This window comes from Heliangelus exortis, chromosome Z (genome assembly GCF_036169615.1).
Source record: "Heliangelus exortis chromosome Z, bHelExo1.hap1, whole genome shotgun sequence".
Classification (NCBI taxonomy): domain Eukaryota; kingdom Metazoa; phylum Chordata; class Aves; order Apodiformes; family Trochilidae; genus Heliangelus; species Heliangelus exortis.
In genome coordinates, this window is record NC_092454.1 from 6750492 (window position 1) to 6773919 (window position 23428).

Below are 23428 nucleotides of genomic sequence, written 5' to 3' on the forward strand. Positions count from 1 at the left end.
TGTCCCCAGAGCCTTCTCTTCTGTTCCAGCCCCCTGATCATCTTTGCGGTCCTCTGGGCTTGGTTCAGTAGTTTCGTGTCTTTCTTGTGCTAGGGGCTCCAGAACTGGACACATTTCTCCAGATGAGGACTAAAGAGAGCAGAATAAAGGGGGAGAATCACCTCCCTTGAACTACTGGACACTTTTCTTTTGGTCAAGCCCATAACGTCGCTGGCTTTCTGGGTGGCAAGCACAGATTGCAGGCTCATGTTGAGCTTATCATTAACCATTACTCCCAAGTCCTTCTCCTCAGGGCTTTTCCCAGACCATTTTCTGCCCAGCCTGTAGTTGTCTTTGGAAATTTTCCAAACAAAAATAAAGGACTTCCTCAGACTAAGCAAGGTCCTTAAAAACTAGTATTCCTGTATATGGCACTGACATTCATCAAAAAAGGAATTACCAGAAAAAAAGAGTCAGATATTTAATCATTCAACAGACACAAAACCCATTCAGATGTCCTCCAATCTCATGTGGATCTGGATAGGCAGAATTCATCCTGTATTTCTGTTCCTGAATCTATGTGAGAGTTGATATACTTGTGCTAGACACAAGCCCTTTTGAGCAAAACTGCAAGAAATTCAATGGTTTATTGGTTCTTCCCCTTATACACACAAACATCCAAGCATGACGATTTACTTGTAGGAATGCAGCTCATGCTGCAACTAATGCAAAGAATCTTTGCAACTAATGCAAAGAATTAATTTTTTTGCTTTTTTTTTTTTTTTTTTTTTTTTTTACTTAAATGTTCCAGGTTGTCTTAACTGAAGTAATGCAGTTACTGCCTGAAACTATCTTGATCTGTTCTGTGAGAAGTGTGGTACAATTTTATTAAGCAGAGTATTTTACTTGTACAGCGTGTCAACTAATAATAGCATTTTTTCTGATTCAATTTCCTTTTCTTCTTGGGATAAAAGTTTTTCCCTGGAAGTCACTGAGATTGTGGGAAGGACCCCACAATAACTGACCCTAATAAGGACCCCTAGATAACTGAAATTATATTTTGATTTCAACAGTACAGATTACTGTCTTTTTCTAGAAATTTCCTTCAGTTTTTCCTTTGTGTTTGGATGTGCACATCCTTGTTCTGAATTTGGAAAGAGAGGAGGGAGCTAGAAAGTCAGTGTATGTTATGTATTGTGGGAGATTAAATGATACTACTTAGTGGGATACAATACCCTTTCAGTGTGCTGTAAAAAATCACCTCAATCTACTTGTTGCATAAAACAGAATAAAGCTGAAAATATTTCAGTGTTAAATCTATGACATTATTGTTTTGGAAAGTTCTTTACAATGAATTGCACTGAAAAGTCTCTTGAAGAAATGACAGTGGTATCAATTCTGCAACTTTATTTTTATTTTCTATCTTGTAGTATAACACACTGTTCCCAGGTAAATGCAGAAACAGTATATGAGTAAACAAGTTCGTAATATAATATCTATATCCTCTCTCTGTATTATATATATATATATATACACTATATATACTTCACAGTGAGAATAGAAGAAAGTTGTTTTATTTGTACTTGGTTATGGGTTTCAAAGGCTTAGAGGTCCTATACAAGGTCCTATACAAGAAGCCAGTTTAACCCTTCAGAATAGAAGCTCAGTGCTTGCCAGGCACAGATTTCCTTGATGTTATCCTAAGACAAATATCTGTATGACCAAATGTTGCTTAGTCGGAGTAAGTAGTGGGGAACAGCACTTTGAATTAGGTATCAACAGCAATGGATAAAGACAGAGGAAGAGTGAGAATGGTGACAGTGATAGAGCTTGATTCAGGCTTGTCATTACATAGGCACCCTTGTGGAGCTGTTGTACAGTTTAACAAATTAAAGTTTGTGAAACTCCTTGAAAAAAAAAGGCTGTAGAAGTGGAAATTATTGTTAGTCTTTCAATCAATGCATTAAGACAACACAGGACAGGATGGATACCATCCTTTCTCAGGTTGTATTGACCAGGAGATGGTTTCTCTGATATTTATGGGCATCTGTGCACATATAGAGAAGCAGTTGCACATATTCATACTGGCAAAAATGGACTTAGACTTCTGAATTTTTTTTACTTTTCTGATTTTGGAAGGCAGATTTTGACTGTGTTCAGAGATGTTTTTTGATTAGTTGATTTTATTTTCCAGAATAAATAGTCACTGAAGTAGTCATTGTTTAAGCAGTATATGACAGCCCAACTTGCAGACTGAATTTAAGACGCATATGGGACCACCCACATTCACAAATATTTCTCAGGGTACTGACACATTCCATGCAGTTTAGTAATATGATATAGTATTGCTAGCTTGGCCTTCTTTTGCTCTTCTCTGGACATATCTCATGACCACCATTAGAGAGGTAGGCAAGAAGAATGCCCTGAACTGGTGCTGCTATTTTGTTGTTTTGGTTTTTTTTTTTCCTCTGACTTTTAAAATAATCAATCCTAATGTGTTGGTTCATTTGAGGTAAGTGGACAAACTTTTATGATCCCATTTCTAACATCCAGCATGTGTCTGTGCGACCTTGTTGTGATGGTTGAACTGTCTGAGCTGCAGAACCAGACATAAAATAAGAAAAAGCAAGTTAGTTTTCAGCTTTTAATACACGTGCAACCCAACAGAGCAGAGATAAGAGCTGTCACAAACACTTTACTATTGACATTTCTCACCATAAATCCATACAAGACACATACTTCTGCCAGCCTTAAGTACACCATCGGGTGTTAAGAAATATTTTTTGTTTCTATTTATTCTCAAATGGAACAGGGATGGAAAGAGAGGAAATACTTATATTTGTGCAGAAGCCATTTCCAACTCTTTCATATCTCAAGTTTATCTTTAAAATGTGAAAATTGCCTGTTTATATTTGTAGCCATCCAAAAATCTAAATATCTGTGGTAGTCCTTCTAAAGGGGAGATTCTTGCAAAAGCTAAGTAATAACTAAGTGGCAAAGGCAAGGTCAGAATGCACTTACTTTTGAAAGAAAACTGAATGACAACTCCAAATCTTGTAAAATGGTGTTATTTAGAATAAAATTTATTACTGATACTTCAATATTTAAATCTTACTGATGGTGTTCAAATAGAAGATCTGCAACTAAGCTTGGAAATTTGAGTACAACTCTATTTTTTAATTTGTTAAAAAAATACTTCTGTGCAATGTTGCATACACAATAGTATAATAATACTGCAATAACAAGACAAAAACCAGACTTACTACTATTGTGCACAGATACAGATAAAAAAAGAAAAATGTTCTGACTTAGACCTAACAAGGAATTTCATCCAAAGATGAAGGGATGCCTATGGTTAAACATGAGCATATTTAACCACATATATAACCATATTTAACCAAAAAGACAAACTTTTGTCTTCATGGAAACAAAATATTTTTTTTCTTCTCATATTTTTCAAGATAATCTTATTAATGTTCAACAATCTCAAGAGCTACGGGTGGCCCCCCACATTAGTCCCTATTCTTTTTTTATTCTACGACTCACTAAATTCAATCCTAAGCAAGAGTGAACAAAGAAAGTTTTAACCAGGTTCTTGTTTATAGATGTATGCAAATGTACACAGATAGACACGTACTGATAGAACAAGGAATGAAATTATATGGTGGCTTTATTTGGAGAAATACTCAGAGTATAACAGCTATTGCTAATCTGGATTTGCCCTGTCCAAGTACATATGTATATAAAATATGTATGCATACACACATATGCACACGTAAATAAATGTGCACAATACCTCTATATGTGTGTGCATATATATATACATATGAATACAAGGATGAAGACAGAGAGAGGAGGAATAAGCGAAAGATGTAAAAAACCAAAATATGACCTCATTTCATAGATTTCATAGCTGGTTTTCATATCCTTGGAAGACAAAAGCATTTCTCCATGGGAGCAAGTATTAAAATGCAGTGATTGTTCAAGAAGGTACCTGATGACAATTTGAAATACAGATAATTTATAATTTCTTGTCTCATTAACGAACTGTAAAATACCAGCATCTATGGACACTGAATTTTTTATTATAATTTGCCAAGACAGATGTTGTTAAATAGATGTTTTCCTTATTACTATTATCTACAGACAAATTGATTTAGGGTTTTACATTCAATGATTCTGCTTTACTCAAAATTTTCACTTGACAAAAAAACCCATCTCTTTTCTCATAGCTTTAAAATATGCATTGATTAATGAGCATTAATTTCATGATTGATAAAAATCAGTAATTAATAAAATTAGTTCTCATATTTTTAAAGTCTTAAGACAGAGTAAAATCACCTAGCTTTTTTTCAGTTGTGAGACAAGCAAGAAAATAAAAAAAAAGAAATGGATCACAACCTCTTTAAAACATTATGGTCATAAAAAACAGATTGAATGTAACTTTTAGAGAAAAGAGAACTTCAGGATATATACCATTCTCTCCTTCCTTGGAAAGCTGCTTATATATTTATTTGTATATATTTAAAAAATTCTCGTGTCCAGCTGTACTTACAGTCATCTTTTGAAAGCAAAGCAAGAACAACACTTATCAAACACAGAACTCCTAAGGGCTGATGTTTCTTTTTACTTTCTTAGGGGTTTGGTAACAATTGAGTTCTTTCAGAAATAAATGAAAATTAGTAATTTTCCTTTTTTTTTAAAAAAAAAAAAAAAAAAAAAAGTCAGACCTAAAAGAATGGCATTTCTACTTGTTTGGCTTTTCTCCATGATAACAGACAGTGGTGCCAACATTGTGAAAAATGACATAGTAAAAATGAGTGTGTTAGGTTGGTATTTGGTTAGGTTGGTATTACAAACCAAGAGATAATGGGAAAAAACAAACAAACAAAAAAAAAAACCCGTGTGTCTATACCTGCATGTATTCCTATATCACACATTTGAACAAGGAATGAGGTGGGCATGGTCCACTCCAAAGCTGTTGACCTGACATCCAAAATGAAATGCAGATCATTATGGACTCATTTGAAAAACACAATCATCCTGCCACCAGCTGTTTGTCAATAGCATTGCATTGGACATCCCTAGTAGGAAGTCCTGAAGCTAAGTATACAGATGTGTTAAAGATTTTACTGCTTTAACATTTACACAGTAAATTATTACAAGACAGAACTGAATGACTGTCATGCCAGTGGCTGGAATAACTACTTTGGGGAAATGTTTAGCTGTGTGTACTGTAATGGTCATGGTGGAAATTTGCCACGTCTTTTAATTCCACCCTCCCTTCTGCTAAGGGTCCTAAAGTACTGAAGTGAAAGGACAAATCACAGAAAGATTTCTGAATAACAGATTCTTCTGATAGGGAATTTTTCTTCATCTTTTGATGAAGACAACAAGCATTGTAAACTAATGATATTTCACTTCATTTTCTGGCAGCATAAAATAGTAACACATTCTGTGTCATCAATATATTTTTACACAAAATACAAACTTTCACCCATTTGGATTGTCAGGTCACTATTTTAGTACACCCTAAATTATGCTGAAGAGGTAAAATGGGACATTTCATTTTGGAAAGTTAACAAATAGTGAAATAATACCTAGAACATTTCAGAATGTCTTCTTCTTTCTAAAGTCACATTTTACTCAAGCTGTCATCTCCATCTGAAACCACAAAGCTCAAGTCTTTTCCTTTGTAAGAGGGACTGGGAGAGAAAAAGAGCAAAATATGAGTGTGCCTATGAGCATAAGTGTGCATGAGTTCATGTGTCTGGGAGAGACAGGGAAAGAGAGGAAGTAATAGAAGGGAAAGGAGAGAGAGAGAGGGATTTAATGAAAAATTTGGATTACAACAATATTTCTCAATAAAAAGCCCAGCCCTCAAAGCAAATTACATTTCTTTTCCAACACTGAAAAGCTTAGAATTAGATCTGACACTTTAAAATATTCCTGCATGGCTATACCACATCCAAGCTGCCAGCTTTTGAAACATCTTCAAAGTCAAAGCGGGCATAGGACTTAAAGAGAGCAGTCTAATTTCAGAGCAGAGGCTCAGTAAAACATGTGGACAAAATTCTGGAAATGAAAATGTACTAGAGCTTAAATAAATATACTCTATTCCTCACCATCTCTCTCCAGTTACACATATTCTTTGCAGTAAATGTTCTCTGGAATATCCTGCTCTTGATGTACTGGAAAATTCTGTTTTGCTGGGATGGAAAAACTTATCAAATATTGTTTGAATACTTACTAACAAGGAAGGGCTGAGATTTTGACACTTAGAATTTTCTACTCTCCTTATTGCTCTGGGATACGCGGTTAATTGCCACATTCTCAACTGCTCAAGAGCCAAATAAGAGAGAAATCTCTATCTAAAATCAAGAAATTAAAATACTGCATTTTTTTAATTGCGAAAGGGTGAAATACAGATTTTTCTCAGCATCTAACATCATGCCTGAGAAACCTAGAACAAAGGATATTTCTTGCAAAAGGACTTGATAATTGTCAGCACAGCAATTACTAGGTTTGCCCAGAACAAAGAATGTCATTTATAGAGATGAACTTAATTTTTCTGATTTTGAGAAAGAATTGAAAACTTTCTACAGATACATTGGTATTCATAGCACCCAAAATGTTATTCCAAATAAGAAGGGTATTTTTTTTCTTTTTTTTCCATTTTGATTTCCTGCATATGAGAAGATCACAAAGTGTCTCAAGTAATTACCTCTGCAAAATCTTTCACTCTTCCACATCCAAAAAGACTGAGAAATTTTTGAAAACAAGAGCTCCTTGACAAAAGTCCTGTGTTTATCATTTTTAGCTAGGGTTCAGCAGGTGCATGCAATACAAAATAATTCCCTATGGCTACAGTGTATCATTTCCACATTCCCCTGGTGAGTTCCACAGTACTCCACTACATTTATTAAGCACGATGAAGCTGTAAATAGAATGTTTTGGAAAATTATGAAACATAGTCTGAAGCAACATTACAAATCTTCATGTGTTGTGTAATGTCCCAGACAATGCTGAAGTAAGGAATGCAAGATTCCCTGCATTACTCCCAAAGCTGATGACCTTATTTATTAATTGTGAATAATTATCTAGACACTGGCGGCTTGTTGATAGGCTTCTGTTTTTTTTATTGCAATTATCTTGGCCAAGTTGATGAATGGTAATTATAAGGAGATTAAAATGGCCAGTTTCTCAGTACATACCCATTTAATAAACTCATTTAGTAAGTATTCTGAATGTAGGTGAGGTATTCAAGTGAAATAATTGTTACGTATTCTTGGAGAATCATACAAATTAAAGCTAATCACAAAATATTAATGAATGAAGAAGGAGAAGAATTAAAGTTTTGTGACTGAGCTTTATAATAGTGAGTAGTTACCTCATAGCATCACATTTGGATCTCAAAAGTAGATATTAATGAATAAAGCATGTTGAAAAAAAAACAAAAAAATACGTAATGTATGTGATAAATTTTAGAAATGGATATACTCTGCCTCAAACCAAGTGTACTGCACACTTTTAAAATATGCAATCCAAATGACATAACTGAAAAAAACCCAGTCTTTTCATACAGAGCATTACTTTGTTTAAGCATATATATGAATCAAATTAAAAGAGGGATGATTTTACACACCTGTAATTTATTAGATTGAAAGGAGTAAATATGAGATGTTTTGTTTGCTTATTTTCCTTTTTGCCCTTATTTTTTTTTTCCTCCATGTGAAATCAGTGGTATGAAACCAGGGACTAAATGCAACACATCATATTTTGCCTTTAATTTCTTCTAATTTGGGGAAACCCTTACTCTGTTCCTACTAGAAGATTCTTTAAAGGGACTTGCAGTTGGGATTCATCTAATTGAGCCTTAGATATACAAAGTAATAATGTTTAAGTCTTAGCCACTTGATTGAAAATCTGCCTATAATCAGTTCAGAGAAATGCATGACCAATGGCAATACATCTGTCATAGGCTCTTACCTTAGGACAGGATGAATGATATCCAGATGTTGTACGTGGTCTTATATCTTTATCAGGAAACTGGTGATAACCATCTCAGATCCAAAATCAGAAGGCTAGGTTGAAGCAGGTGAATCACACCTAGTTTTTCCTTGAAAGGAGTCTAAAAGTTAAGATATGACTTCAATTTTCGTGAAAATATTCAACGAGGTAATTTTAATCTGCATTCCTTTAGATGTTCTTTTTAATATTTTCCCCCCATTAAGCCCTTTTAAGCAATGGGTCTAAAGTGGTCCAATGGGAGAACCACTGAGTCTTTTCATTCCAAAATATTTGGTTTTGTACCCTTAGCTCTTCCTTATCCCACAGTCCTGCACAGAGCAAAATGTTGAATTTGCGTCCTCTGTTGAGGATGCCTCATCCCTCATTTCTAATACAGCTATATCTCTGCGAGATCCAGTATCTTCATTAAGCTTACTTGCATTCTATTTATATCAACTTGTTCAAGATTAAAGTTTGACATAGTTAGTGGCTTTTTTGGTGAGGAAAGCTTTGTGTTTAGGAAGTTAATATTCTTGTAATTGATCAAATTCTTGATCTTGGCTTGCACAGAACAAGTGCAAACTCTTTCAAGTATGTCGTTCCATATTATATCTGCAGAAATGTCTTTAGTTTTAGTCCAGTCTTATAGCAGTCAGATGCTTCTTAATAGGTAATGCTACATGATTTCTAAATGGTATTGTAATTCTAGGAGGGTGAGAAGAGATGAAAATAAGAACAAACAAAAAAAAAAGATTATTCATGACAATTTGTGATCTTTTCATATGTAGAAAATCAAGAAACACCATTTGAAATTCTTGGATAGCATGATAAAAAAGAGAGGAGAACTCACCATCTGTAATGATAATAATGTATTACATCTTACAATCAGAGTTCTCTAAACAATCCATAGATATTAATTAATCCACCTCTGAGGCACATCTGTCTGATTGCTGGGTCTTACAGGAAGCAAGTGAGTTGAAGAACAGGAGGTTGAGTGAGTTGTTGAAACTGTGTATGGGAACCCTGAGAAGGTCAAAATGGAAATCTCTCAGTGTCCTACTCAGGCACCTAAAATGTATCACTCTGCTCTAAATATTCGTGTGTGCTTCTGTCTCTTTTGCAATGAAAGCCAAGAAACCCATAATAAATAATGTACTTTTTAAACACAGTAATGCTAATGAGTAAATTAGGGCACAGAATCAGGAGTACATAGACATTTAGACTGGTCCTAGACCTTCTCAATACCTTTTCTCTTTCCACAGGTAAAAAACTGTCTAGCCAAACTGGATTAGAAAAGCACCCAGGAATTAGAACTCTGTGACTTTCTCCTCTAACTCTTGTGTTATCATTTCTTTGCTTATCTGTGTAATGGAAAGTTACTGTGCTTAGATAGGTTCACTGCTGCAGAAATTCTAACCAGAAAAAAGGCATACTTTTTTTTTTTTTTTTTTTTTACAGGAAGGGCAGTTAACCACTGGAGCAACTTATTTAGGATTTTCATGGGTTCACTAACACTAGAAATGTTTAAGCTAAAATACTCTAAAAGCTATGTTCTAGTTCAAATAGAATTATTTCAGAGAAGTCCTAAAACTTCTGCTATGGGAGAGAGAGGTTGTATGAGATGTTCACAATGGTCTCTTCTGGCTTCATAATCTATCAAGCTATATGAACCTCTTTCAAGAAATAAAGATGATGGTAACTCTCTATAAATACTTGATAACATGAAATTGCTGGAGGAACTATTTAAGGTGGTTAATGATGGTATTATAAGGAATAATATAGGAATAATGTCCTCAAACTGAAAAGACCAAGGTAGAATATTTAAGAAAGACAGTATTTTCTAGAAGTGAGGTCAATTGCACAATGCAGTAATTTGCAAAATTGAGCTCTATAAAAAGAGCTGTGCAGGAGAAAAGTGAATAAAGCATGTGATTAGTTTGTGGAATAAATCTGAGTTAAAACTGGGTAATTCAAAACGAAGTTGTTCAGAAAGTCCAGTGCTGTGTTTTATTTGGTAATTTTACAAAACAGCTGAATTTTCTTTTTAATTATATTTAGAAATTATTAGAAAATTACTTACCAGCTAGTGTAAGCTTTTCTCATCTGAGCAGAAGCTTCAGACAGTAATTATTTCACCTAGCATACAGTAGAACCTACCAGGAAAATGGGTCCATTAAAAAAGAGCAAGCTTTCCCTTTGTGACTTTGTTGCTTCGCTCCTTAAAAGTGAAAATATCTCCCTCAGAGACAGACACTTAGCAACAGTAAAGTGTACATCTTTCCACCTCAGTGCAAACTAAATACAAAAGCCAAAATTATGAATATAGAAAAAGGTAGAGGGATGACATTGTTTGTGACTATGGTCATGTTTCCTGCGGTTTCCCTTAGCCCTTTTTTTGGGTTTTTTTGGGGTTTTTTTTTTGCATACTGAGGTGGTTTGTCAGGGCTTTGCACACATTCAGTGTCTAAAGAAGCCTCATTACTGGCCTGTGTAGAGACAAGTGAGGTGGAGGAGGACGACAAGGTTTGCATTAATTGCACAGCTATCTGTTGTTCCAGGGGCCATTCAAGCATATAATAACTTAAGCAGAGTTTCAGTGAGTTGGAAGCTCTTGCTTTTTGTAATGTTTTGGCAAGCTGATTTCTTATTATAGCACAGTTGGTATTTCTTTTTAAAGTCTTGACAGAAAACTGTAGGTGGCCACATAGCTTTTGTCCTTCTGGCAATACATTTGCAACATTCCATTAGGCAGGCAGGAAGTTGACTGGTACAACTGGATTTTGTTATGTTGAAGTTCTTGATAGAGTTCATCTCAGACAGCACAAAATCTATGCGCAGATTCCCAAAAAGCACAGGGATAAGTAGTGATTGCCTTGGTTTGTTAATTAGGGATGATGGCATCTGGGAAATTTGTCTCAGTTTTCATATTCAGATTTCTCAAATTCTGAAGTAGTTTATAGTCTTGTTCTACAAAATTTACCCTCAATTATTCCCAAAATGCCCTCAATCTATCATTCAGTAAATTCAGTAGCATTAGATTGAGTTCTGCACCTCTTTTTTCCTCCTTAAGAAAATAATTTTCTTCCCAGATTACACAGAGTTATTTTTTGTGTGTCTATGTTTGTGTTTTAGAAATATCCTTGATGTTACATCTGCTACTTCTGCAGCTTGAGAATTCAAAGAGATTGGTGGAATAAGGTAGAGAAATTCAGCCAAGAAAGAGATTCTGTTCTAATATTATATAAATTAAGTTAGAAAAACATCTGGGAAGATAATGGTATGTAAAAATTTTGGAATGGTGGAGACTAGCTTCTTATAACAATGTGACTAGGAAGGCAACTCACCCTTATTGCTTTGACATTTGTCAGATTCAATAACAAAACTTAATATTTTTTTCTATTTACTCATATCTTTAAATTAATCTATGTTTAACTTACTATGTTTGCTTTCAGAAAGGAGTTTAGCAATTGCATTTAGTTGGTAGGGATGCCCAGAGAAAACAAAATAGAAAATACCAATATTTTGGTATTTTTCCTTATACCAATAAGGAAAAGTCAATTAAAGATGAGTAGAAAATGCTGGGCTTTAAGTATTTTGAAAAATCTGTCCATTTTAAAGTCTATATTGAAGGAGTCTCTTTTTTAGATCTTGAGCCCAAAAAAGACAGTTACAGTTAAGACAGTTTGACTATTTCAGCCCCTGTTTCAATTACCTGTAGCTCTCATACACAAGTTATTCTCCTTTTCTAGTGGGCCATGGAACTATGGGAGAAGTTAGAGAACCCTACAGCCTTTTTTTGTTTTGTTTTGATTTTCTTTTTGTTTTGGTTTGGTTTGGGTTTTTTTTGTATGTGCTATAGACCACATGCAGAAATGGATCTACATACAATTGTTGGTATGCTACATGGAAAGCTAAAATTATATGTGGGGGCATGTCTACTTTTCAGATTGCATTTGCAGGTTTTGGTCTGGTTTGGTCTTTGACATCTGTCATACATACTCAAAGATACAAAGCAAAGAATCATATCCATGTTTGAATCATAGCTACTAACAGCATGACATGGATTTTCCATCACATTTTTCTTCATAACAGTTAGAATCTACAAAATCATATTTCTAACATCTAAAGGCAGATGATTATAATTTATGTATTATTAGGAAAGGAAAAAAAAGGATATCCATTAACAAATGTAAAAGGAAATTATCATTAAGCTAATTAGCCAGTTTCTTGTTCTCAATGAGTTTGTTATTTCAGTTGTACTGTGCAAACTAGCAAACAGTTTAATTTTTGAAAAAATAAATAATTTATTTTGTTGTTGTTTTTTGTCATTATAATAATGCATGCACAAATTTACATTGTTTTAGTAAAAAGACTGAACAAAGAAAGTACACACTTGGGGTCTATACCTAAAAAATAAATAGGCAAAATACCTAAAAAAATAGGTACCTAAAAAAAGAGGCATATCAGCTCCTGTGTCATTCCCCTTGCAGGACAAAGACTATAGAGAAAAGCAGAGCACCTTGAGTTCTTTTTTTAAAAAGGGAGGAAATTTAATTTACCTCTCTGATTACAAGAGAGAAGTTAACTAGTTGCTGTGACAGTGTGTTTAGTCAGTCTTTCATGCTGCTCTATTTTTCAGTTACCGTAACTTACCTTTTCCCTATTTCTATTACTATTAATAATTTTAGTTTTGTCTTGTGTTCTGGTAAATTCTTGTAGACAGGGTGTATTCTTCCTCTCCCTAAATAGCTGCTGGGTAAAAGTATTCAATAGCTATATCTTAAAGATTTCATTACACCCCCTGAGCTTTTCTGAGGTCCTCAAGGGTTATTTTCTTCATACAGAATTGCTGAAATTACACTCCCTCCTCATTCCAAAGGGATGAACAAACTTAAGAGGGGAAGATGAATAAGTGAATAAATAAATAAATAAATAATGCCCCCACACACCCCCCCAAGAGTTAGATCATACAAGCTACAATAATTCATAAACAAAAGGGGAAAGGGATAAAAAACAACAGCAGCAAAGCACAATTCCCCAAACAGCTGGCATATAAAACAGCCCAGAGGCAATCTCTCTTGTAGCACACCAGCCAAACACATAGGTATTTATGAACAAAATAATTCAGTTTACTTTCCTTAATGCTCCTGATTCCTCCCTCCCATGATAAAAAACTGTGGTGCTTATCAGAAGAAAGCTGGTACTTTGCCTTGTCACTCATATAGCCCTTGGGTATAGATGGCCTTAAAAGAAGCCCAGGTGTTTTTGATGTTTTGTTGAGATGGGGCAATAAAGGAGATGGAATGACACAGCTATGGACAAAATACACTGTCAGAACAAAGCAAGAGTCACTGGACCAGACATAGTTCCTTTGTCTCATATTAATGCAGATAAAATATGTTGAAGGGTCACATGATAAAAATAACTGCCCATCTTCACCCATTCTAAAAATCTTGTTTCTGTAGACTAGTTATCTAGAGTAACGAACTTAAAGACATAAAATTTTGGTATTGTATATGAGACAGATAAATGCCATCGATTGCTGTCTATAGAGGTCTGAAGGACATTTATACAATTCCTTTTAAAAGGAATGTTCTTTAGTCTTTTCTTTAGTTGTATAATGCAAGGAATTGAATAGAATGTAGTATACTGTTGAAGCTCATATTGACACACTAAATAGTACAGGGTTTTTTTTACAGATTTTTACATATAATTTACAGATTTTTATCAACAGCAAAAAAGCAGGAAATCAACTATTAACTTACTTCTTTCACTTTTCATATAAAGCATCTAGCAAAATCCCTGATGCTCATTCTGTGAATTTCAGTATTTGATACTGTATTTGTAGCTGAGGCTCAGATATTCTTTAAGAGTCAGTTTGCCCGGATACAGAATTCAGACTTAAGCACAACTTTTACAAAAGAAAACTTTTAACTGTCCAAGATGGTTCTGAACCCTGACCTAAACACATGCTATTTCTGGAAACCACAATGCATGTTATGCATCAGCAGATGCACGATGCACCAGAAGGCTGTGTAGAGATTCAGTGAGATCTGGACACACTGGAGAGTTGGGTAAAGGGAAACCTTAGAGTCCTGCTCTTGGGGAGGAGTAACACCATGCACCAGTACAGATTAAGCATGTCCATGAAGAAGGGCCCTGGAGAACTGTTGGCCAGTAAGTTATCCACAGGACAACAGTGCCCTTGAGACCATGAAAGCCAATGGCATCATGAGGTACAATAAGAAGAGTGTGTCCAGCAGGTCAAATGAGGTTCTTCTTGCCTTCCACTCTGCTGTGTTGAGACCACATCTGGAGTATTGTATCCAGTTCTAGGCTCCCCAGTTGAAGAGGGACAGGAATACTAGGGAGGGTACAATGGAGGGCTAGAAGATTAATCAAGGGACTGGAACTTCTGTCTTATGAAGAAAGGCTGAAATACCTGTGGCTGTTTAGTCTGGAGAGGAGAAAACTGAGAGGTATTATTATTAAGGTGCATGCTGAGAAGAAGGGGACAGTCTCTTTTTAGTGGTGCCTTGTGACAGGACAAGAGACAATGGACATAAGCTGGTGGACCAGAAGTTTCACCTCAGTATAAAGAGGACTTTTTTCCTGTAAGGGTGATGGAACACTGGAATAAGCTGCCCAGAGAGATTTTGTAGTAACCTTCTCTAGAGACTTCCAAGACCAGTCCAGACATGTTTCTGGGTGACCCGCCCTAGGTGATCCTACTTTGGCAGGACAGTTGGACTTGATGATCTCCAGAGGTCCCTTCCAATGTCTACCATTATACAATTCTATGATTTAGAGACACAAACACAGAAAAAAATAAAATATAGTCATAATAAAGTATAATATCCAGTTACCTCACAGTTACCCATGGAAGAATAGCACAAAAGACCTCTATGTCTTTCTGTGTAAAATCCTTTTTAATATTTCCAAAATTAAATATATGATTTTAAATTTTTATGGTTAAGTAAGGGGATAGTGACATTTCTCAAACTATTGTTATTAAATCCCAATAATATATCAGAATCTGCTTGGTATATTCATGGTTCTGCAGCTAAAAAAACCCAGGGCAAAACAGAAAACAAAGTTTATTCTAGTCATACTATATCAACATAACAAAGCTGTGAGAGTGGCTAGAAAGTGATGTTAGTAAGAAGAAGAAAGACTAATCTAAAAACTGCTTCTAAATCTAAAGAGAGAAAGACTAATCTAAAAACCTTCTTCTAAAAGGTGACATTGCCTTCAAGAATATTGCACTTTTCAGAAAATTTAGTCTTACCTATTTATCGACTGAAATACATCTCCTTGTAAGGGTAACAGAATAGCAGGTACCGAAATACAGGAAATTTTCTTTGGCATCATGGTTTGGAAACATGTGAACATCCCATATTATTGGTCCATTATTTTGGTGTTTATAAACTTATATGAAAGCCTCTGGAAAGGGCTCTAAGTGACCTCTTGAAATCATTGAGTCCAGCTTGCCTACCAAATAGGGCCAGTTAGAATAGGTTGCTCTAGAGGACATGACTGTCACTGGGCAAGCAAATCATGCTATCAGGTAACTCTAGACAGGGAGGAAAACACTTACTAACTCCTACCTTCTCATCTCATGCTTGGAAAGTAGAAACCATTCCTCACCAAATTCCTGTTTAAATTAATTAGGAATGATGCTGCCTGGAGAAAATGGCAATGGTTATCTTAACCACCTGATGGCAAAAGACAGACTACACTATCAGCTCCCATCTCTAGACCAAATACTTCAGGAAGAGTCAGTAAGTGTAAGAACAAACACTGAAAATCAAAAGCTTAAAATTTGGCTCTTCATATCTGTCTTTTCACCACAATTTTTCATCAACTACTGATTTTTCCCCCTGCACTTGTTGTCCAGGAAATAACAATTAGTAAGACATTATTGTAAAATTATTGAGACTGTGTTCCTCGTTATGTAATTAGAATGATTCAGCCAGCATCACAATTAATTACTCCACTTGGTTAAATGAAATTTTTTAATACAATTTCAGTTCCTCAAGGGCTAGCAGTACTTTAACTGTGCTAGGCACAATACACCTGCAAGGTGAAAGCCCTTGTCTCAGAGAGATACCAGTCTAAACAGAGAGGACAGGTAAAGGACTGAAGGATATCTAAGGGCATGGAAATTGAAATGACATGTCCAAGCCCATATAAGAGATGAAAAGTAAAACTGGCAATAGAAACAGATTTCAGAATATCATACTCATCTTTATTTTAAACAGACTGTTGTATGGAAATCTCCATAAATTGAAATTCTCACTAATACTTTCTAGTCCATATAATGCACACTTTCCTAATTAAAAGTTATAATTAATGCATTTAACAAAAGGAAAATGCACTTTCAGATTCTCTGTTACAGAAGGTATCACAGTTTCTTCCTTTGGCATAAAAATTTTGACTTGAATTGTGAAAACAAACAAATCACTGGAATGAAACCTTATTTGATGATACATGTTTGTAGTTACATCATAGTACTCACATAGTGGAAGATACAACTATGGTCAGAATATTTTTCCTAAGGAGAAGGAAAAAAATACTATTTAAAGATAACAGTTGACAATGTATTTGTCTTAGTTCTTTTTTTTTTTTTTTTTTTTTTTTTTTTTTTTTTTATTTTTATTTTTTAATAACTTTCCTAATGATATATGCTGGTCATGCTGGTCTTGCACGTTTGCAGAATCAGTTTTTCATGATATATAGCATAATTACAAATGCAATTGCTCTTTGACCTAAATCTCAACAAAATAAGTACCTAAGTGAATACTGAGGTTGTGGCTAAGACATTAAAGAATCTTTTTAGCCAGCTAATACAGGTCACACAGCTTTGCTTAACCCTGTATCTTTAGTGGTTCTGCCTTAAATTCTTTAATGCTGTGAGGATAAAATATAGACATGAGAGAATAAAAAGCAATCCACTTGAGGTAGATGAAAAACACCTGGTAATATGCAAGATGCATAAACCTGAGAAAGAATATTTGCTATGCTTCGAAACTTGAATAACTTACCAGCTTCTACAAAGCTGGGAGATTTCTTGACAAAGGAATGTAAAAATTAAAGCAAAACATTAGAAATTCTGTGAAATATCTTTATTTGGGGCTGTAGTTCCACGAGAATATGCTTCATTAAAGGACAATGAAAAACTGTAAGTCTTGCGGTAATTACTGGGTGAATTCTTTGGTCTAGGTTAGAAATGATGATTTTTTCTGCCTTTAAGACTGATGAATTCACAGAATCACAGAATAGTTGTGGTTGGAAAGGACCTCTGAGATCACCAAGTCCAACCATACACACACTCAAGAAGAAAAAAACAATAAAAAAAAACCCCAAACAAAACAAACAAACAAGCATAAACAAGTAAATAAATTAAAAAAAACTACCAACCAACAAAAAAGAAAACAACATTTAAAAAAGAAACCACCCAACAAACCCCCTACGATTTCAGCCACTAGAGCATGCACTGAAGTGCTACATCTACACATTTCTTAAATACCTCCAGGGATGGTGACTCAGCCACCTCCCTGGGCAGGCTGTTCCATTAGGAAGAATCAGAAATTCTTCCTAATATCTAATCTAAACCTCCCCTGCTGCAATTTCAGACCATTTTGTCTGGTCCTGTCATTATTCACTTGGGAGTGCAGGCCAGCACCCACCTCCCTACAACCTCCTTTCAGGTAGTTGTAGAGGGCAATGCGGTCTTCCCTCAGCATCCTCCTCCCCAAGCTAAACATGTCCAGTTCCCTCAACCACTCCTCATATGACTTGTTCTCTGGGCATTTCACCAGCTTGATAGGTCTCCTCTGGACATGTTTCTGCACCTCAAGTTCCTTCTTGTAATGAAGGGCCCAGAACTGAACACAATACTCAAGGTGTGGCCTCACCAGTGCTGAGCAGAGGGGCACCAACACTTCCCTGCTCCTGCTGCAATACTATTCCTGATACAAGCCAGGATGCCATTGGCCACCTGAGCACAGTTCTGCCTCATGTTGAACTGACTGCTGACCAGCACCCCCAGGTCATTTCTGCTGAGGAACTTTCCGACCTCTCCTCCCCAAGCCTGTTGTGTTACCTGGGGTTGTTTTGACTGAAACCTAGGACCTGGCACTTGCCCTTATTGAACTTCATACAACTGGCCTTGGCCAATTGATCCAGCCTGTCCAGGTGTCTCTGCAAAGCCTTTTCCCCTCAAGCAGATCAGCACTCCCACGTAATTTAGTGTCATCTTCAAATATACTCAGGGTGCATTCATTCCCCTTGTCCAGATCATTAATAAAGATGTTAAACAAGACTGTTACCAAGACTGAGCCCTGAGGGACACCACTGGTGACCTGCCACCAGCTAGAATTGAATCCATTAATCACAACTCTCTGGGCAAAGCCATACATCCATTTTTTCTATTCAGTGAAGAGTTCACTTTTCTATGCCATGATTCACCATCTTCTCAAGAAAAATATTGTAGGAAACGATGTCAAAAACCTTACCAAACTCCAGATAGACAATATCTGCAGCCTTGCCCTCATACCCATGTGGGTTAAATGGTCATAGAAAGAGATCAGGCTCTCTCCGTTGTGTTATATTTCCAGATGTCCAGTAGGTTGAAATCCCCAGCCAGAATGGGGGCTGACAATTATGAGACTTCAGCCATCTGCTTATAGAACACTTCATCTGCCCCCTCATACTGGCTGAGTGGTCTATAACATACTCACAGTACAGTATTTCTCTTATTTGCCTTTCCCTTCATCCTTACCCTTAAACAGACAACCTTATCATCACTGAAATCAAGCTCTATACAATCAAAATATCCTCAAATGTATAGAGCCACACCACCACCTCTCCTTCCTTGCCTGTCTCTTCTGAAGATCTTATAGCCATTCATTGCAGCATTCTAGTCATGACAGTCACCCCACCAGATTTCCATGATGACCACTACATCATACAGAAAGCTGTCCTGCTGCACAATAGCTTCCAGCTCATTGCGTTTGTTGCCCATGCTATATGCATTCGTACAGATACACTTGAGATGAGCTACTGATTTCATGACCCAACCTTGGCCCTTTATCCCTAGGCTCATCACTGGTGGGCTTGGTTATATCCTCTTCCCCTAAGAGGTCTAATTTAAAGCCCTGTTCATGAGTCCTGGTCACTCTTCTCTAGTAGCCTTTTCCCGTTGTGAGACTTTCTTACTCATTGTGGACAGGCCTGAATTAATTTAAGACATTTTGTTTTCTTCCTCATGCCTATGCACAAGAACGGGAAGGAAAATTCTGTTGAGAAGAGGGTATTTGTTGAACTACTTTTTTTTTTTTTTTTTTAATATTTAAATTTCTTGTTTGATGTTGTATACCCTTAAGAAAAAGAAAAAAAGAGTTCAAACATATTTTCTAAATATGTAACCTAATAGCGATTGTCCATTTTTACAAAGTGTTGTGTTTTACATAATATATTATAATACTATATATAATACAATGTGCATGTAAACAAAAATTTAAAGACTTAAAAATATAAAAGAAGGAAACCTTCAGAGGAAATACAATCTGGTGATTAAAATTAAGTTGATGAAGACGTAAATTCAATCTGAATTGTACTAAACAGGGTATGTGTGACTGCAAGTAATTTACTGAATCTTTCAATGCCCTGGGTCCTAATCTTCAGTAAACCACTATTAATAATTTATTGTTTTCTTTTACTTTTCTTTGCTTCTCACCTGGACAGACAGGAGATCGGTATTGCAACCTGTAAGCACACTGCCAACAAAAGCAAAGTATCTACATATAACTGAATTATTCCTGAAGATGAGCATATACATAGACATCTGAATAGGAAACATAGTCCCCTGAAACAGATGAACTGCCAGCTACAATGTCTCTGTGGACAGATTAATTATCTCTCACTTATTGGAAATAATATAAACTTACAATATAAGTTCAGCCTTTAAAAGTTAAGCCTAATCAATTCCCAGGAAAAAATGTTATGGGTATCCATCATGAAAACTATACTGTCTGTTCGTCAATATCTGTATCATGAATTTTTATATCTGAGCTAGTTTTCCTACCTTCTTCATAGCACAAGAGAACTGCTACCCTGAGAGAGTGATTTCCTGAGTATTGTGCTTGGCAGATGCACAAATAATTAAATGTACCATCCTCTGGTGACCACCTATCATAGATTTGATTAAAGGGATAGGATTGGGATTATTTGTCCAGAAAAGGATGAACACTCTAAAATTTCTTCTTTTTTGTACTGACTGAAAAGGGAGCATAGATTGTATTGCACTGTAGATTGTAGCACAAAATTTATAGCCACCCAGCATACAATGGTATTCTCTAGTAATAGTACTACACCCAGAGTACTGAAAGAATTGGCACATGGAGTCACCAAGCCACTCCCCATGATATTTGAAAACTCATGTCAGTCAGGTGAAAAGTCAACCAGCATGCATTCACTAAGGGTAAATCCTGTCTGATGAACCTAGTGGCTTTCTATGATAGGATAATGACAACAGTAAACAAGGGAAAACTTAATGATCTGATCTATTTGGACTTCTGCAAGGCCTTAGACATGGTCCTCCATAATAAACTACTCACCATATTGGACAGATAGGTGAACTGTTCAGTGCATAAGGAACTGGCTGGATGGTCACATCCAGAGCATAGTGTTCAATGGCTTGAAGTCCAGATGGAGATGAGTGACATCCCTCAGGCCCCTTGCTGGGACCTGTACTGTTTAATATACTGTCTATATCAGTGATATAGACAATAAGATTGAGTCCACCATCAGGAAGTTTGCAGAAGACACCAAGTTGAGTGGTGCTGTTGATAAACCAGAGGGATAGAATGGACCTAGATGATCCAGGGAGTGGGCTGAGGTAGACCTCACGGGGTTCAACAAGACCAACTGCAGAGTCCTTCACCTGGATTGGAACAGTCCACATCACCAGTACAGGATGAGGGTTGAGTTTTTCGAAGGAAGCACTGCAGAAGAGGACTTGGAGGTGCTGTTAGATAAAAAGCTGGACATGAGCCAGACTGAGGGAGGTGGGATTGTTCATCCTGGAGAACAGAAGGCTCCAGGGACACATGGTAATGACCTTCCAGTATCTTAAGGGGAATTAGAGGAAAGCTGGAGAGAGACTGTTTACAAAGGCCTGTAGTAGTAGGAAAAAAGTGGTTTTAAATTAGAGAAGAATAGATTTATATTGGATGTTAGAAAAAAGTTCTTTACCATGAGGGAAGTGGCAAAAAGGAACAAGTTGCCAAGAGAGGTAGTTGAGGCCTTATCCCTGGAGATATTCAAAGTCAAGCTTGACAAGGCTCTGAGAAACCTGACCTAGTTGAGCCTGTCCTTCCTTACTGTAGAGGGGTTGGACTACATGACTTTTAGAGGTCCCTTCCAACCCAAATTATTCTGTAATTGTGTGATTCACTTGGTCTTCAGAGCCCTCTATCTGAAAGCATGATTTTCCCCTTGGTTTCAGGAAAGGATAAGTCTGGATTTTAGACTCCAAACAGTATAGACATTGGTACCCCTAAGTCCAGAATGGGGAAAGAGGAAAGCCAAGCCTACATTGCTGTCAACATTTCCGAATGGTGTTTTTCATTTTTTATAACTTTTCTAACCAAGGTTACTAACTTTTCAGTGGATAGGTACTATTAGTATTGTTCTGTGAAATTTTATTCTTTGCAGTTGTTGTATACTGGAGAGTAAGCAGCATGTGAGAGCATCTGTTTTTTTAAGTTACTTTGTTCAAAGCTATATAAAAGAAATAACATCTAAAAAGAAAGTGATAAATTAAACAAAGACACACACAGAGCTAACACACAGGTGATAATGGAGACAATAATGAAGCCCAGAGCTCTACAGCTACTGGCTGATGGACCACTAATAAAACTACTCAGACATAGCCTTGCAGAGGGTAAGACTGAAAACCAGGACTCAAGAGTGACATAAGTATTATGAGTTATCATAAGGGGTTTGTGGAACTGTGCAAAACTTGTAATGAGATGATTAGTGAAGTGTCAAAGTGGAGGTGAGGGGGAAATGAGGATGCTGAGGGTGGTGGAAGAATAAGTCCAAGAGAATAGAAAAGAGGACAGATAAAAGTGACAGCCACATGCAAGCAAGCTTTTGGGCTGTGTGCCTGTGAGATGATGCCCTGTGCAAGAAGTCTGCCCTTGTTAAATAATATTCTTGGTTTTTCTTGGCTGTGAAAATTTGTCTGTCCTACATGTGAGTGCTGCAAAATCTAAGTGCCAGAAACAGGCTCAGGGTGACAGGGCCCATACATCTAGGTGTCACCATCCAGAGAGGACAGAGTGCAGTTTGTCTGCCAGAAACTGTGACCACTGGTCACATGCCACATAGGTACCCGTATATATATGTCAGCAAGAGTATATGTGTATGTGCACATGTATGTCACAGAAATCACAGAAAGCTGGATTGTAAAGTACCTCAAAAGCTCGTCAGTCCAACCCCCCTGCCAGAGCAGGGTCACCTATGGCAGATCACAGACGAATGAGTGAGTTCTGAATATCTCCAGGGAAGGAGACTCCACAACTTCCCTGGGCAGCCTGTCCAGTGCTCTGTCACCCTCACAATGAATAGTGGTCTGTATAGGGTATTAATGACAGCAACTAGAGAGACAAATTTGTTTATTTTTCTTCAGTTAAACCTGCATGCATATGTGTGGGTGTATGCTAGCTGAGCTAGCTGGTAAGAGTATACATGTCTGTGTAGAACAAAGGCAGAGTTTGAACCAGTGGTGCATAGAGGGTTCAGGGTGTGGTTACAGACATTAAATAGACTGAGTCTCTGCTAATACTCAAGGCATCCCTGACCATAGACATACCTGTAAGATGACTGGGTGATTGCATACATAGTTAAGCCTGAAGAATGTTATGAAAAACAACAGAGATTTGATACGTCTGCTTTACATTTGGAATGTGAGCAGGAGATGTTTTTCAGGGAAGTTTGTTGTCTTTCCTCTATGTGAACTGTTTGATAAATATAAAGCCCACATCATCCTTTACAGATGTGAATATAGTACCTTTCACAAAGTACTTACTTCTGTCCATCCACCCTTTCCCTTCTAATGACAAAGTCAGTGTTTTTGTTCAAAACTTTTCCAATTGATCTGTTTTATCCAAGAGGATAGTGCATGCACAAAACCAAGCCTTCCCACTTCCTTTATAACTTCTCTCTTACTGCCACCTTTTTATCCTGTACTGACGAGTGGCTTAAAGAAAAACAGAGGTCAGTCCAGATTTCACAAATCAATATTTCACTTAGCAATACAGTCATGGATCAGAAACATAGCTGTATCCCAGCAAAGGAAATCAAGGCTTTATCCTTCCCCCATTGGAATTATATTCAGCAAAAAAAAACCCAAAAAAACAACCATGAGTCA

The 23428-nt window shown here is 36.5% G+C and overlaps 1 long non-coding RNA gene across 1 annotated transcript in view; it reads left to right on the forward strand.

Moving 5' to 3' along the window:
• Window positions 1–16647, forward strand: part of LOC139790008 (uncharacterized) — a 349447-nt gene extending 332800 nt beyond the window's left edge. Inside the window, exon 2 of the long non-coding RNA XR_011723339.1 lies at window positions 16603–16647. This is a non-coding gene — a long non-coding RNA (uncharacterized lncRNA). The remainder of the gene's footprint in view (window positions 1–16602) is intronic.
• The last annotated feature ends 6781 nt before the right edge of the window (window positions 16648–23428 follow it).